Here is an 18,400-nt window from a genome sequence, read left to right as displayed (position 1 = left end):
AAGAAGTAGATGCTATTATTGATGAGGATACTGAGGCACGGAGACTGCCAGTCAGTCAAAAGGCCACTACAGCAGGACAAGAGCCCAGGCAGCCAGGCTACAGAGCCTGCTCCGGACCCCTGGGCCATATAGAGGGAGGCTGGCTGCAGGCTGCCCACACCTCCGTTCACAATCCTGTAATGACTCAGGCTACCCAAAGGCCAGGGTCAAGCTCAAATGCGACTGAGGGCCCCCAGGAGGAAACCCAACAAGCCATGTTTTCAGAGTCCTGGAGTTAGGACTATGGTAATAGTCCTGCCCCGGGGCATCCTGGAGAGGTCCAAAGGGGCTCTTTATTTTATTTTATTTTTTGGTGGTACAGGAGTTTGAATCAGGGCCTCATGTTTACCAGGCAGGGGCTCTACCATGTGAGCCACTTCGCCAGCCTCAAAGGGGTTCTTAATCTTTCTTATGCCAGGGACCTCTGCTGGCTGACTGGTGAAGAATGGCGGGAACTCCTCAAAATCACATTTTTTAAAATATATAAATTACAATACATAAGCTTTCAAAGGAAACCAATTATAAAACCTAAGTATCTGTGAAACAAACCCAAATTTGAGATACATAATATCCATGCTTCTTGATCAATGCTTTAAATTATGAGATCCAGGGGTGGGTCTAATAACAAGAGTAATTTAGAACAGATGCATGTAAATGACACTTTGTGATACTTGTAGCATCTGTAATGTGATGTGGAAATAGCTGGCTCCCAGTGGTGACAAAGTCACAGGAGTTGCTAACAAAATTGTGGTTTGTTGTCCTCTTTGGTAAGGAAAGGAAATGCTAAATTTTCCTTTGGTTAGACGGTACAAAAATACAGATGTAATATTTGTATTTTCTCCCCATACAACTTCATGATCCTCTAAACTTCCAACCTTCCAAGGTTCTCAGACCTAAGAATAAGAAACGTTGAACCAGGGCTGGGGGTGTGGCTCAGCAGTAGAGCACTTGACTAGCACGTACAAGGTCCTGGGTTCCATCCCCTGCACCACAAAAGAAAGAGTCCTTCAAGTGGCCTTGCAGAACAGCAAAGGTGGAGCAGGTCCAAGAAGAGGTAAGGCTTGGGAAGTGTGGGGCAGATTCAGCCTATGAACTTAGCACAGGAGGGCCCTTCGTGTCACCCTTCTGGCTCACGATGCACCCACTGCCCTCCCTGGGCCAGCCCTCTGGACCTCAGCTTCCCCATCAGTCCACAGATTTCCCATGTGAATGACCACTCAGATGAGGGTAGAAATGGGATGACGTCGAGGGCCAGACCTGGTCTGATAATAAAGCCACCTCATCACCTCTGTTCCTGTCCAGGATGATCAGAGCCAGTGAATACCAGGCTGACATGTGTTGGGACTGTAGTTCTCTGCAGTGAACTGTTATGCTGCTTGGATATAATTGAGGAGCTGCCAGAGGAATGAACTAACACAGAAGAATGCAGAGCAGGAGGGAGGAGACACAGAATCCTGTCAACCTCACTGGAGATCCTGGATCCCGCCATTACTGAAGCCATTTCTGAGGAAGACTCTCCCAAGCTGAGTCTGAACATTTCCTCTGTACATAAACAGGCTCACCTGCATGTCTATTTGTTCACACAACCAAATGGCTGGAAACTAATGCAAAAGGGCACAGGCCACTGCTGTTTGTGCTGATTCCCAGAGTGCACTACCTAGCCATAGTGGGAAGTACAAAATAAAATTAGAAACAGTTGCCATACATAGAAACAGCAAATAGAGAAAAACAAACACTTAAAAAAACCCTTGGAAATAGCCCCTTGGGGAGTTGCTGTCCCTCAGCTGGTATATGAAGCCCTAACAATTTTGATTTTCAAGATGCTTAGCAGGGCAGGAGGGAACCAGAAACACCCCAGAACACTTTCTTTTATCACCAGACTTCCCATTAACAAAAATCCTGAAATGACAGAAGCCCCTGCAGTAAAGCTCTTGTAAAATTTTAATAGTGCCTTTTAAATTGCATGTAAATTGCTTTTCTGCCACTCTAATTTTTCTCCCTTTCCTTCTTTAAAGTGATGCATATGGTTCTTTTTTCCTCTTTGAGAGAGGGTCTTATATATAGCCCAACTGGTCTCAAACTCATATTCCTCCTACCTCAGCCTCTGAGTGCTGGGATTCAAGGCGTGTGCTGCCATGTTCAGCTGCACATAGGTCTTTAAAAGCAGATGAGCAATGGTGTGCAGTGGTGCCTCCTTCCGGGGCAAGGAACCTGCTTCCTGTAATTGGCAGGAGACCTATCCCTCTGAGGTCCTTCACATGGTGGGGAGGAAAATGCTATGAGAAGCTGAGGAAATGGCAGCAAAGAAGGACTACAGGGCCAGGATCCAAAATCCAAGGGCCTCACCTGAGACCACCTGGGAAGGGAGGATGCCCTATGGAGTTGCTTCAGTAATCCCAGCCAGCCCATGACTGTGGCCCATGTGACACACACATTACACTCACAGGCCAAGTTACCAGTTTATACCAATAAACTGGTATCTCAGTTTATAGCAATAGAATCCCAGAAAAAGAACCCATGGGGAAGGGGAGTACTCTGGCCTTACTCCTGTGCTGACTTGCTCTAAGAGAAACACATGGTCCCAGCAAGGCCAATCAGAGTTGGCCCTGGGAATTTTGCTGCAATTACTGGGGAAAAGAGAAAGGGTTGAGGCAGGGAATTCCTAGAGCTCTACTACCCCAGGGCAAATTCTTGATTAGACTACCTGAGTGTGACTCCAGTTGGGCCAGTTCTGGGATTTTTCAGGTCCCTTGAACCATTAACTTCCCTTTGCAGTTTATGCTGGAGAGATTGTCACTTACAACAGAAATAATAGAACAGGAAAGGACTTTTAGAATCAACACAGCATTCTTTCCTTCATGAATGACCCTTTACAGAAGCAGACAAAATAAAACTATGTCATGTTGCTCCAGGAAGAAAAAAAAAAAAAACAACTCATAAAAGACTGCACATCTTAAGGATGTCAAAGACCTCTGAAGCCCATGTTCTCAGGAGCTGGGAGAAGAATGCTCTCATTTAGTCTAACCATCCACTTGAGGGGAGATGTTCAAAAGACTTTGGTGGGAGCCAAGGCCCAGCTGGGGGACGTAGAAGGGCCCCCAAAACCCCAGGATGTTTCACCTTGACCTCTCCCGAGTACAGACTTCCAGGGAGACCACAGGGCTAAGGTGAAGCAGTGAGTGAGGCACTAGGGCCTCCCCACCTCCATTTCACCAACAGAAGCTGTATTTTTTCCTGTTTCATAAGATGGGCTTTCTGGGAAGTGCCTGACAAAAGTCCCACAATTCCAGTCTTCGTGCTGAAAGCAAGTATCTTACCTTACACTTCAGAATATTTACATGTTAATGTGATCTTGGTTTCGGTCCACACTGGAAGCCTTTGAAGCAGACATTACCAGGATGGCTCTGGATGAGGGTTTCTGCACTCACTTGGGCTGGCAAGGGCTCTGCTCTTCTACCTCAAGGCACACATGGGCTTTTCCTTTCTTGAATTTCTGGACCTGATTTTCTTATTCCACTTTCATACTTCCATTTCAAGTCACATGGAAGAAATCATCCATCATATTCTCCACTCCTGCTATAGCTTGAGCCCAAATGTCCCCCAAAGGTCTATGTGCTGAAGGCTTGGTCCTAGCTTGGTGTCACTGGAAGGTGATGGAACCTTTAAGAGGAGGGGGTCTAGTGGGAAGTCAGATTATTTACCCTGAAAGGGGATCATGGGAACCCCATCTCTTTTTCCCTTTCTTGTGTGCACAACCATGCCCAGATCTTCCTGTCTTTCTTTTGATTCCTGGCCACCATGAGGTGAGAATCTTCCTCTACCAGGCAATCCCACCACTAGGCAATGCCTTGTCACAGACCCCAAACCAATAGGCCAGGCAAGCATGGACTGAAACCTCCAACACTGAGCCAAAATGAACCTTTCCAGCTTCCAGATACTTAGTCCTCCGTGAGGAAGAAGGGATGGCTAATCTGACTGGTTAGAGACTGTGACTGTTGCTGGCACCAGCCTTCAAGTAGGTAGGAGTACTAGTTTGCTAGGACCACAGCAGAGATGAGAGAAGGCTCTCTTTTGTTTTCATTTTTTAGAGCAGGACATACGTGCTAGGGAACGTTCACCCAACTTCTAGGATGGCCTGGCCACAGGGCCCCCTTGGGCCTAGGTGGTGACAAGGGGTGGCCAGCTGTGTAAGTGGCTGTCCAGGCATTCCAATCTAGACCCTCTGCAGTCTTTACCATAAGCTGCATTCTCCTCTCTGGACTTTACCAGAGCCTCACATCTGGATGCCAGGGACTCTCACCTACTAACGAAGGGGCTCCATTGTGCTCCATTTAGAGATGATTCCCGTTACACCTGCCCCATCCTGTGTTTGAAACTGTGACTTAGGGAAATAGCTCTTCATTCAACTGCCTCTACCCACATTCCAACAAAGAAAAGCTGATATGCGAAGAAAGGACTTTGCCTTGGGAAAACCTAGGCCCTCAACAGCCGCTGAGATCATCTTGCAATTAATCGTGTTTTCTCTTCTGACCTATATTCTATTAATAACCCACACGAACAACTCAGCACTGCTTCTTTCACTGATGGATGCCATCCACCATATGACTACTGCCTCACTAGCTTTGAGAATCTCACCCTTACTGTCTGTGTCCAAAGTCAAGTGTGTCGGTACAGGGCCCAGAACACAGAGCTTTGGGGACGCCATTGTACCAGAAGGCCTAGTGGCTGTCCTACTGTGCCACGGCCCTGGTGACTCCATGGCTGAATGACTCAAAGACAAACCTGTACAAAGAAGCTGCTCAGAGAAAACAGCACAATGTGATTGTGTTGTGCAGCGTACTGGTCAAACGTCAGAGTCTGACACCACCGACTGTGAGGGTGCTATGGAGCAGGGGGAACTCTCAGTCACTGTGGGTGGGAGTGAAGACTGGAAGGAACATTTCTGGAGAACAATTTGGTAATTTCTTATAAGGACGAAGAGACAGTAATCTCAGTGACATGCTACATTCCTTCCATTGACTGGGATCCAGGGGTCTCTGCTAAGCTTCTGGACCATGGGTGACCTGCAAATTCTCACTCTGGGTATAAGCACAGCCTTTTGTTTTGATTTGATGACATGCTTGGCACTGTTTTCAGTTCTATAACTGTCAATTCATTTAACCCTAATAATAATCTATGAAGGTTCTACTGGAATCCTCATTTATTTATTTTTTCGTAGTACTGGAGTTTGAACTCAAGGTTTTGTGCTTGCTAGGCAGGGCTCTACCACTTGAGCCACTCTGCCAGCCCTTTTTGCTTTAGTTATTTTTACAATAGGGTCTTGTGTTTAGCCTGGGCCAACCTGGACCTCAATCTTCCTATTTATACTTCCTGCATAGTTGAGATGATAGGTGTATGTCACCATACTCACCTTTTTATTGGCTGAGATGGGGTCTCACTAATTTTTTGCCCCAGCTGGACTCGAATTATGATCCTTCTAATCTCTGGCTCCTGAAGAACTAGGATTACAGGTGTAAGCCACAGCGCCCAGCTAGGATTCCTTTTTTTTTTTTTTTTTTTTTTGCAGTACTGGGGCTTGAACTCAGGGCCTTCACTTTGAGCCACTCTGCCAGCCCTTTTTGTGATGGGTATTTTCAAGATAAGGTCTCTCGAGCTATCTGCCTGGGCTGGCTTTGGACTGTGATCCTCCTCATCTCTGTCTCCTGAGTAGCTAGGATAACAGGTGTGAGCCACTTGTACCCGGCTTAGGATTCCTATTTTTAACAGATCAGAAAACTGAGGTATAGTGATCGTGGGCACCTAGCCCAAGATCACCCAGCAAGTAAGTGGTACAGCTAGGAGGGCTCTGAGCCAAGGGGGTCTGGTTCCAGAACCACTAGCAAGACAGCAGTGAAGAGCATGGACTGAGCCTTGAACTATACTTTCTGCATGTACAGACATCAATGAGCCAAAGACCCAAAGGTAAACAGAAACATCTGAGTGTGTCTAGAAGAAAGCACAGAAGCAAGTCCTCATAGCCTTGGGTGGGCCATGGCTTCTCAACCAAGCATCTGCAAGTATTTGCTCTCCTCACATCAGGTGTGGACTCACCCACCACAGTCCTCTGCTCCTTCATGAGCCTGTTTTTTCCAACATGGGATGTGGATGTGATAACTAGATTCCAACATGGAATGTGGATGTGGCAAGAGTTAGAGCTGTGCTGACATTTACCTGTCAGCCTCTCTTCTCCAGATGCTGTTCTGTGACACAGATGACTGCCTATGTGTTGATGTGACCATATCACTTACGAATTCTGATACTTGCAGCCAAATGCATTCCAAGCTGAAGCACCTGCTTCAGCCAGGCTCAGCAGCCACAGCCTTTACCAGGTAAATCAAAGGGATCTGACTCAGAGACAGATTATGGGTATTAATGATTTCTACTGATCAGAGGCATCTAGAAAGATGTCCTGGGGCCTTAAATTAACTCTTGGAGGACTGGAACTGGGAATAAGCTTCTTTTTCCCTATAGCCTTCTAAGAGCAGTCAGGGCTGGCTGTCATTTTAAGGCTGTGCCCAGCCTGCTGACACAAGTGCATTGTGGTTTGCAGGACCCAGGCTCATGGGCCAGGGAAATCCTGCAGAGCTCATGGATCCTTTCTCCTCTTGTCACCAGCCATTTGTCGGACATGCCTAACAGTTAAGCCCCTTGCTGCACTCCTATGAAATCAGCTCGTCAGCTTGGTGGTGACCGTTGCATGCTTTTCCACAAAGCGATCTCCAGACCCTCACTAATCAGACAGACATTACAACAGTGGTCAAGCTACCAAAATAGGCCATGCTTTAGTTTTTAATCCTCTTATTCATAATATATTGAAAGGGAAGAATGAAAAAAAAAAGCACTAGTAGTGAGAACATCTGCAGTCACTTAACCTCTCAGTTTCCTCATCTATAAAATGGAAATAATAATAGGGGTGTTAAGAGGATTAAGTGAAAGATTATGCTATGAAAATTGTGCACAGCAGGATCAATCATGCAATCAGTGTTTACTAAGTGTGAGCTATGATTATTCTTATTGCTGCTGACATGGTAGGTTCCCTAGACTGGCAGGACCCTGACAAGTCTTGAAATCCACCCTCTCTGGTCAACTACAAAGGGAGAAAGTCATTGCTCATATTCTGGCCACTGAGGGGGGAAAAGGAGGCTGAGGGTCTAGGCCATGAGCAGAAGCCGGCTACCAGGGCCCAGGGTCCTACAAGCAGGAAATGGATCTACTACACTTGTCTACTGTCCACCCAGCAGCTATTCTTCCCTCATTTCTCAGGATACTCAGCTATGACTACATTTCCCAACCTTCTTTGCAGCCAGGGGTGATAAGGGGTACAGAAAAGTTGTGGGGCTTTGAGGAAAATGCCTCACAAGAAGGAAAGAAGCAAAGTTAGACTATGCTTTTGTGCCCATTCCCCCATCTCATTCCCACCTGGACTACAGACTCACTAGCTTGAGTCCAGCAGCCACAATGGGCCATGAAGCCAACACAAGGATGAAAGCCCTGTACTGAATATGGTGAGGCAAAAGAATCCTGCTTTTCCGATGACTATGAGACTGCCATTCTGTGGACATTTTACTCATGAGAGAAACGACCCTCCATTAAGTTTACACCATTATTATTCTGACTGAGACTGGCAGCCCATCAGCATTCCGAGTATCCCTGTGGTTCAGGGCCCCCACTCCTTTCTTGAAACCAGAGAGAAAGCTACACACAGAATCCCCCAAATTTCACACAGGATGGGACTGCAACCATTGTGCCTTAGAAGAAGGTAAAATGAAGAATATATGAGCTATACTGAGTCATTTATTAAACAACTACTGAGCACCAACTATGGCAAGGTGGGGTACTAGGTATAGTGAACAAAGACAGATACAGACCCTGCCCTTACAAAGCTTATAGCCCCAAATCAAGGACAGCGAACACATACACGTGCAAATACAAGTGGTGAGGGGTGTCATGCAGGAAACCAGTGTGGATCAGAACTAAAAAAAACAAAAGGAAGTGACATGACAAGCAGCGATGAGAATATCTGGGATGTCCACTGACTGAAGAATGGACACACAAAATGTGAAGCATTTGTACCATGGCATAGGGTGAAGCCATAGAAGGGAACAAAGGATTGATTTCTGTACAATACAGATGAACCTTGAGAACACGAAGCTGGGTGAAGGGAGGCAGTCACAAGAGACCACAGTGTATGATTTAGGTTATACAAGGAGCCCAGAGGAGGGAAATCCATAGCAACAGAAAGTACATCAGTGGTTAACAGAGGCTGCGGTGGGGAAACTGGTAGGTGACTGATGAGGAGTATAGGTGCTGTTTTGGCTTATTAGAAGGTTCTGGAATTAGATGTTGGTGATGGTTGTACACCTGTGACTAAACTAACAACCAATGAATTGTACACTTTAAAATGGTAAGTTTTGCAGTATGTGAGTTACCTCTTAAAAGACACTTGAAGGGCTATCCAGAAAGTCTCTAATGGAGAAAAACAGAGTATTCCAGGAAACAGAGAAGAGTACATGAATCTGTTCAAAGAAATATACAGGGACATGTGACCAGACCTCAAGGGAAGGGGCACTGGGAGCCACAGCAGGTGCTGTGGAGCCGCGTGGGTCACAGGCAGCCATGTGCTCGCTATTCTAAGCATGATGGGAGGCAGGGGACTGATGACTTTCATATGGTCTCATGAGTTTTTCCAAAGTGGTTTTCTGCCAGATTCAAACTATATACAGTGTACCATTAAGAGCAAGTCACCAAATGCCTGTTACATGAATTGAGTGAATGAACAGTATAGCTGCCTCATTTTGCTTTAGTTTTTGTGGGGCTGGAATTTGAATAGAGGACTTTGTGCTTACAATGCAGGCACTCTACCACTTGAGCCACACCTCCAGTTCATTTCACTCTGGTTATTTTTAGAGGTGGGATTCAGGGCCTGGCTGGCCTCAAACCTCGAGCCTCTCAATCTCAGCCTCCCAAGTAGCTAGGATTACAGGCGTGAGCCACTGGCACCTGGCTGCCTTGTTTTTTTTTGTAAGGCACATTTTTATATTTTCCATAAACATGTGAATTCACAGTATGTATACACACACATATGTGTGTGTGTGTGTGTGTGTGTGTGTGTTTCTGGCTTGAGCACACAGAGGGTTAATGGGATCATTTGCCAAAATGGACCACCAGCCACAAGAAACAGAAACAGACACAGATAAGGCTACTGATCATTTTGATTAGAACTTATGGTCTGGGCTGGGGAATATAGTTCACATGCCTGAGGCCCTGGGTTCCCCAAAAGAGAATGCAGTCAATTGAAAATGTACCTGGCACTGTAAGTATTTTAATTCCTAGTATTAACAGTGATTACTCTAAGTCAGTTAAAATTTTGGTGGTGACATAAGCCTATTTCAACCTGGAAATTTGTTGCCTGGTGAAAAAAACTACACAGGGCTGGTGGTTTCATGGGCGTGACACCCAAGTAGCCACACAAGGTCCTTCGCTTGTTCTCATGCTCTGTTACTACCTTGAATTTTTTTTTTTTTTGGCAGTACTAGGGGTTGAACTCAGGGCCTCTACCACTTAAGACATACCTTCCAGCCTTATTAATTTTCAGATAAAGTAGACCTCTGACCAAGATCCCTCTACCTCTGGTTCCCAAGTAGTCTGGAACCACAGGGACATGCCACCACACCTGTTTTGCTTTTGAAGTAGGGTTCTGCACTAACTTTGCCCAGGCTGGTCTCAACCTTGATCCTCTTGTTTCCACTTCCCTAGTAGCTAGGATTGTAGACGTGTACCACCAGGCTCAGCATTATCTTGAAATTCTTAGTAATTTTATCTTTGAACTTTTTTTTTGTGGTGCTGGGGATGGAACCCAGAGCCTTGCCCATGTTAGGCAAGCACTCTACCAGTGAGTGCTCAGTGAGTGAAATCCAAGGTCCAAGGGAGTGTGTGTATGAGCAAAGATCCATGCCATGCCCACATCTGAGGCTCCTGGTCACCACATTCACATATGGCCTTCCTCATGCACATAAGCACAGGATTTGTGAACCAACAACACATGGGAGTTTAGGAAGACTCAACGGGAGGACATACCAGAGTAGGCAGGACACTGTCAGCTCCAAGAGGTGCCTCCAACACAGAAAGACAGGAATGGCATTCAAGAAACACCTTAGACTAAAGAGCCCTATCATATCATTTCTTATTAGCCACACCTCCCTAAATTAGCCAACTAGGTATGCTGAGTGGTGATATAGAAGGAAAAAGGAGCCAGGTGTGGTGGCTAAGACCTGTAATTCCAGCTACTTGGGAGGCGGAGATTAGGAGGACAAAGGTTCAAGGCCAGATAAGGCAAAAAGTTAGCGAGATCCCATATCAACAATCTGGACATGGTACCGTGCACTACTGTGATCCCAGCTACACCTGAGGTATAAAAGTATCAGAACTGCAGTCTGAGACTGGCCCCAGGCCAAAAAAAAAAAAAAGCTAGACTAACTAAAGCAGAAAGAGCTGGGGGGCGGGGCATGGCTCAAGTAGTAGAACACCTGCCTAGCAAGTGCCCAAGTTCAAACCTCAGTACCACAGGGGGGGGGGTTTCAAGGACAGAGGACAAGGCAACCGTAACCACAACTCGCACCCCCCACTCCGCCATTTTTTGGCAGTGCTGAGGATGGAACTCAGGCCTCAAGCATGCTAAACAAGCACTCTACCACTGAATTATACTCCCAGCCCTCCTTTTCCTTCAGTAAGCTACAGACAGTGTTGGCAGAACGTGCACACATGAAGATGTGAACTAGAAACAGCTGAGGTGATTTTGTGCAGTCTTTCCACTGTTCTGGAAAGAATGAAATAAACATGCACAAATGAGCTAGGAAATAGTGTGCAATTCAGTGGTTCCACATATGAATGAAATGATTTGCTATTTACATTAAAAACTGGCACAGCCCAATATAGAGATGAAAGGTAAAATTCATGCTGATAATTAAAATTTAAAATTTTTCTTTGTATCACCTCAGCCTGGACCCATCAAGGAGCCAGATTCTTTCCAGGTCTCCCCTCAGCTGTCCAGAGAGTCAGCTGTATCCCAGGACTGGCTCTGCTCCCCTCCTGGTCTTCTAAAGGCTGGTCTTTCCTGGTGGAGCCACTGCCTCTTGTTGGCTCCCTTTCCCCTCCAGACCTCCCTAAGTGGAGCCTTGGCTAAAGGCTCTTCTATGTCCCCACAAAGGTGTGCTGTCTTGTTTTTCCCAGGATGCCAGCAAATATAGGAACTCAATCCCAGACGCCACTTCACACCCTGCATGAGACAAAGCCATGGAACCTGTAACAACTCTCTCCCAGGGGGTCAGAGGAATAGATAAGCCATGCTGTGAGACATAAACTGCCACTTCTAAACAAGCCACAGGTGTAGGAAAGCAAGAGAGGCTGTGTGGAGTCCAGGATGTCCTCTCCTTCCAATTGATGGGTGCAGGGGTACAGTCAAGAGGGAGGGCAGATAATAACCATGGCCTAGTCCAGGGTGGGGGAAAGGCCCAACTTGACCCTCATGCCCAGTTCCCTGTTAGGACAGCCCCAGTGCAAGGGAAGCCCAGTAGGCAACAAAGTGTGATACAAAAGGGTCCATGTGCACTTCTCTGGGAGCAGGGGTGGGGCTGCAACAGAGTCTAACAAAGAACAGTCCCTGGTACCATAATCAGAGTCTGGTGCTGAGGGTGCACCTTGAGTGACTTAATGAGATGGTCCTGTGGGACGTGGGCACCCACAGCCTTCCAAGTCAAGGACCCTATTTAGGAACACGGTAGAGAAGCTTCCTGGGGTGGCCCTGAATTGTGGTCTAGAGAGATGTAAGGTCAGCTCTTGCCCACGCTGCCTGCCCCTCACAGCTTCATCTGGAACACAGCCAGAGACTTGAAATCTTGACCTAAGCATCTCCATTGTTTCTCTGTGGCACCTCATGAGTGGCAGTATCAGTGGCATTGCAAGCCTCACAGGTGTCCAAAACCTGTTTATTTCAACTAGGAAATAGGTCAGATTGCTTGTGAAGGTCTAGAAGCAGCAAGATGTCACCACAGCCCCCAGTACCCAAGACACATTGGCCTTTTCTTGCCCGACAGAGGCCCAGGTGAGCCCGGTGCTAACCCCCATGCCACAGGCTCCCACCTATGGGCCTCTAATACTGACTGGTGAGTGAAGTTTGCTTTGATCATAGGTGAGAGCACTGCCAAGTCTCCCAGACAGAAGACTGGGCTAAGCAGTGCACACGATGTGGGAGATGCTGCAGTACAATACCCATTACCCCAAATCAAATGACAGTGACTTTTGTTCTTGTGTTTTACACAAACAGTATCATATCATCTCCACTTTTTGGGATCTTGCCTTCCTCTAAATACATCACAGGAATACCTCTAAGTCAACCAGTTGTGGCCTTACCCCCCTTTTTTTAACAGCTGGCATTCCAATGGCATGGATCTGCCATATTTGATCTAATGGCTCCCTGAAACATGGCCATCTGTTTTATTTCTAGGGTTTGTTTTTTTGTTTGCCCATTGCAAATTGCAAAGCTGCAAAATGCAAAGCTGCAAAATGCAAAGCTGCAATAAATATTCTTTTGTACTGGGGCTATTTTTCCTCTGTAGGGCAGTCTCAGGAGTGGCAGTGCAGGGTCAAAGACTATTTATGGCTATTACGCTGTTACATCATGGAACAATTTCTGAGTAGAAATGGAGAAGTATGTAGATAATATATGCTTGCTTCTGTATTGTATCTCTCTGGAAGAATATATCTGAAGTGGGTGTCCACTTGGGAGGAGAACTGGATGGCTGGGGACAGGGGAAGGAGATTGTTTACCATCCACCTTTTTTGTGCTTTTGAATGTTTTATCACATGTATGTATTGCTCATACATATACATAACTAAGGTCCTTTTTTTTTTTTTTTCCAGACTGTCTTCTAAAAAGGTCACAATGATTCACACATCCTCCAGTAACTAGGGAGAGTACTACTGAGCTCATTAATGCCCTACATATTTCTTCCTCAAGGTTGTTCCTTTTTTTTCTTTTTTGGACCTGGTGTGAGCTGAAACATGTCACATTTCTCGTGCTCTGCAATTCCTCCTAGTCTCCAGCCCCTGGGTAGGCAGATGGCAAACTCCTAAAGATGTTAATTTGGACAAGTGGGCTGGTCAGCATGTCCCAGCAGCGTAGGAGAGAAACCCAGGCCAGGGTCAGGGTCAGGTTTTGGGACCTGAAAGCTCTGATGGCAGGAGGAGGGGAGCAGGTGATCTTAAATTCACCCTGGCCAAAGTACCCTCACTAAGTGGCCTGGAGTCTCCCAAATGCCCACAGCCCTCAGAAAGGGTGAGGGAGGCCTGCAGCAGCAACTGCCTGTGGGAACAGGGAACAAAGAATGTGGGAGAATCAGAGCCAGCCACTGCTCTGAGTCTCCAGGAAAGCAAAGCTGACTTAAATGCAGAGAGCAAGGGCCTGAGAATGGCAGGAAGGCCAATGAGATACATGGGGCTGCTGCCACAATGGCTGAAACTCTGCCCTGATCTGGGGAGGGAAAAGGGAGGGAAATGGACTAGGCCTTAATGAACAAGCAGCTCTGGGGAACAGGGGGAGCATGAAAGAATGTCAAATGGGCTAGCAACTCCGGCTATTCAGGTGGAAAATTCAGACGGGCTGCTGTCATCTCACAGCCCCCTTGTCATACCCAGCCTTAGCTGGGATAGGTGTGCAGAGGCTATTGGTGCTCAGCCTTTGCCCCAGGAATTCCCTCTTTGGAGATTGGAGGGTGCCCTTGGATCCTTCAAGATTCAGCCCTGGGTGTGGGCTGTGTAGCCTCTGTAGAGGAAAATAGGAGACACCTGAGTGTCCATTAGTAGGGACTTATCAATGAATTGTGATACACAGCAGACTCCATTGTGTCCCCACTTCCCACACTCTCCAGAGCAACTCCAAAATACATCCTGAATCCACTCCTTTCTCACCCTCCCCAGGCTAGGCCACCACCATCATCTTTCTCCTGGCAACTCCATCCATTCCCCTGCTGGTCTCCCAGTCCACTCCTTCCTTCCTACATCCTGTTCTCCAGCCAGCCTGAGGGATGAAATCAAGCAGGGTCACATCAGGTTGCTTCTCACTTAAAATTCCTTAACACCTCAGCCAGACGCAGTCATGATCTCCTGAGCCCAGGAATTCAAGGCCAGTCTGGGCAACACCTCTCAGACCTCATCTTCTTCCCTCCCCTCTACCCTCTCACCCACATGCTCCCACCATACCAACTTTACCGCTTGTCTACCAACTTTACCGCTGCTCCAGGTGCTTTGCCCATTTTGCTCTAGCTATTGCAAAGCTGGCTTCTTGCCATTCAAGTCTTCGGTGAATGCCCCCTCCTCAGGAGGCTCCTACCTCACCCTATTTTTACTACTTGCAGAGTATTTATCACTGCTGCCATTTTTCTTTATTATCTGTCTTGCTGATGAGAACATGCACTCTAGGGGTGCAGGGCTCGTGTTCTTTTCCCAATGGTGTCCCAAAACCCTGGGTCAGCATGGCACCCACAAGACACTCAGAGGCTACCTGCTAAGTGACTGCTCTTACAGCTTTTAGAAAAACTGAGATACATCTGCATAGTACCTATGCCTTTTCATGAGTGAAATGAAGCAACAGCATAAGTAGAGACAAGTATTTCAACATACAGAGAAGTGTGACACCTTCTACCTATCTCTACAGAGTAACTGCCCAAACCAGTGTCAGACTACTGGAGGAAGGCACCGGACAGCATGCTTTTCTGAGTCACAGGCAAGGGCCCAGTAGAAGAGACCCAGCCTATTCCCCAATGTCTCAAGGGCATTCTGAAAAGAGACTGGGAGAAAAAGGGAGAATTTCACCAGCCTAAGAGGCAGACTGCAGTCATTTCTTGCTTCTTCCCCAGTCAGAATAGCAGCAGGCCTTCCGTTTATTCCTTGTTCTTTAGAGTCCATACAAGGAGGGAAAGGCCGGTGGGACTTCAGGTCCACCTCTGTCACCTGGGGGAGAGGCAGGACAATACTCCCTATTCAGGCTTGTTCACATTCATCCAGCACATACATACTAAGCAACTACTATGAGCCAGATGCTGGTCTGGACACTGCAGGCATGGTAAGGAACAAAATAGACAAAATGTCCCCTGCCTTCCTGGAGCTCACATTCTAAGGGGATGGTACAGAAAAGCAAACAAACATGAAACATCAGATGGTAGTAAGTGCCATGAAGGAAAATAAAGCTAGGGCTGGAAAGTGAGAGAGGGCTATTTTAGATGGTGTACAGAAAGGCTTCTCGGAGGCCACCCAAGCAGGGACCTAAGAAAAGAAACTACATCTTATATATGCATGCATGCCTGCATACAGTTTTGGATGTGTGTATAAACACATGCACAGAGACATGTACCACGTACCCATATCCACATATGTGGCCTCATATCCACAGCTAGTGCCTTGCGTGGAAACCCAAGGTGATCTGTTTGAGAGTTCACAGTACTGAATGGAATTGTAGTTTTCCTTTCACAAAACCTACACCTTCCCTCCATTTTCTCTCTTTCTTTCTTTTTTATTCATTTATTCACGTGTGCATACATTGTTTGGGTCATTTCTCTCCCCTGCCCCCCTCCCTCACCCCACTTCCAGGCAGAACCTGTTCTGCCCTTATCTCTAATTTTGTTGAAGAAAAAACATAAGCATAATACGGAAGACAAAGCGTTTCTGCTAGTTAATGATAGCTATACAGAAATATTCCTAGCATTGCTTTCATGTACACGCGTTACAACCCGTGTTGATTCATCTCTAACCATCTTTACACTGGTTCCTGATCCCCTTTCTTGTGTTGACCTCTGTCGCTTTAAGGTTTCTGTATTAGTTCCTCTGGAGTGGGGACATCAAATGCTTTTATGTTTTGGGTTTTCTACCTATCCCCATACCTCCTGTATGTGTTCTCCCCTTGTCATGTGATACAAGTCCAACCACGTTGCTGCATTTGCCCTAGATCTAAAGTCCGCATATGAGAGAGAATATGATTTTTGGTCTTCTGAGCCTGGCTAACCTCACTCAGAATGATGTTCTCCAGTTCCATCCATTTACCTGTGAATGATAAGATTTCATTCTTCTTCATGGCTGAGTAAAATTCCATTGTGTATAAATACCACATTTTCTTGATCCATTCATCAGTAGTGGGGCATTTTGGCTGTTTCCATAACTTGGCTATTGTGAATAGTGCTGCAATAAACATAGGTGTGCAGGTGCCTCTGGAGTAACCTGTGTCACATTCTTTTGGGTATATCCCCAGGAGTGGGATTACTGGATCATATGGCAGATCTATGCTTAGATTTTCAAGAAGCCTCCAAATTTTTTTTTCAGAGTGGTTGTACCAGCTTGCATTCCCACCAGCAGTGCATGAGTGTTCCCTTTTCTCCACATCCTCGCCAATACCTGTCGTCAGTGGTGTTTTTGATGATGGCTATTCTAACAGGGGTGAGGTGGAATCTTAGTGTGGTTTTGATTTACATTTTCTTTATGGCTAGGGATGGTGAACATTTTTTCATGTGTTTTTTGGCCATTTGAATTTCTTCTTTTGAGAAAGTTCTGTTTAGTTCAGTTGCCCATTTCTTTATTGGTTCATTGATTTAGTACAGTTTAGTTTCTTAAGTTCCCTGTATATTCTGGTTATCAGTTCCTTGTCTGATGTATAGCTGGCAAATATTTTCTCCCACTCTCTGGGTGGACTCTTCAGTTTAGAGACCATTTCTTTTGTTGTGCAGAAGCTTCTTAATTTTATGAAGTCCCATTTGTCCATCCTTTCTCTTAGTTGCTGGGGTGCTGGGGTTTTATTGAGGAAGTCTTTGCCTATAACTATTAGTTCCAGAGTGTTTCCTGCTCCTTCCTGTAGTAACTTCAGAGTTTCAGGTCTGATATTTAGGTCCTTGATCCATTTTTGAGTTGATACTAGTACAAGGTGACAGACATAGATCTAGTTTCAGTTTTTTGCAGACAGGTAACCACTTTTCCCAGCAACATTTGTTGAAGAGGCTGTCTTTTCTCCATCATATATTTTGGCAACTTTGTCAAAAATTAGATGGGTACAGTTGTGTGGCTTCATATCTGGGTCCCCTATTCTGTTCCACTGGTCTTTATGTCTGTTTTTGTGTCAGTACCATGCTGTTTTTATTACTATTGCTTTGTAATATAGTTTGAAGTCAGGTATTGTGATACCTCCAGCATCGCTCTTTTTGCTCAGTATTGCCTTAGCTATTCATGGTCTCTTGTGTTTCCAAATGAACTTTAGGGTAGATTTTTCAATCTCTGTGATGAATGTCATTGGGATTTTGATGGGAATTGCATTAAACATGTAGATGGCTTTTGGTAGTATAGCCATTTTTACTATGTTGATTCTACTGATCCATGAGCATGGGAGATCTTTCCATCTTTTGTAGTCTTCCTCGATCTCTTTCTTCAGGAGTTTGTAATTCTCCTTGTAGAGGTCATTCACATCTTTTGTTAAATTTATTCCTAGGTATTTGATTTTTTTGAGGCTATTGTGAATGGAATTCTTTCCATATATTCCTTCTCAGTTTGTTCATTGTTGGTGTATAGAAAAGCTAATGATTTTTGTAAGTTGATTTTGTATCCTTCCACCTTGCTGTAGCTGTTTATGGTGTCTAAGTTTTTGGGTAGGGTTTTTTGGGTCTTTAAGGTATAAGATCATATAATCTGCAAATAAGGATATTTTGACAGTTTCTTTATCGATTTGTATTCCTTTTATTCTTCTTCTTGCCTAATTGCTCTGGTTAGGAATTCCAGTACTATGTTGAATAGGAGTGGGAATAGAGGGCATCTTTGTCTCGTTCCTGATTTTAGGGGGAATGGTTTCAGTTTTTCACTGTTAAGTATGATGTTGGCTGTAGGTCTGTCATATATAGCCTTTACAATGTTGAGGTACATTCCTTCTGTTCCTAGTTTTCTTAGAGCTTTTATCATGAAGTGTTGTTTTCTAGAAACTTACAACCACCCAAAACTGAACCAAGAGGATATTAATCACCTGAATAGATCTATAACACAAAAAGAAATTGAACCAGCAATCAGAGTGTCCAAAAAAAGAAAAGTTCAGGACCTGATGGATTCACTGCTGAATTCTATCAGACGTTTAAAGAACTAATACCAACTCTCCTTAAACTGTTCCAAGAAATAGAAAGGGAAGGAACACTGCCTAACTCATTTTATGAAGCCAACATTACTCTCATCCCAAAACCAGACAAAGACACCTCCAAAAAGGAGAACTAAAGGCCAATTGCCTTAATGAGTATCGATGCAAAAA

At 45.5% G+C, this 18,400-nt stretch overlaps 1 protein-coding gene across 10 annotated transcripts in view; it reads right to left on the bottom strand.

Annotated features, from left to right (window-relative positions):
• The window catches only part of Sipa1l3 (signal induced proliferation associated 1 like 3), a 254,269-nt gene that overhangs the window by 128,555 nt on the left and 107,314 nt on the right, over window positions 1-18,400 (bottom strand). The window lies entirely within an intron of this gene.

Source organism: Castor canadensis, chromosome 16 (genome assembly GCF_047511655.1).
Source record: "Castor canadensis chromosome 16, mCasCan1.hap1v2, whole genome shotgun sequence".
Classification (NCBI taxonomy): Eukaryota; Metazoa; Chordata; class Mammalia; order Rodentia; family Castoridae; genus Castor; species Castor canadensis.
The sequence above is the reverse complement of the archived record's forward strand: the minus strand, read 5'-3'. Positions and strand labels throughout refer to the sequence as shown.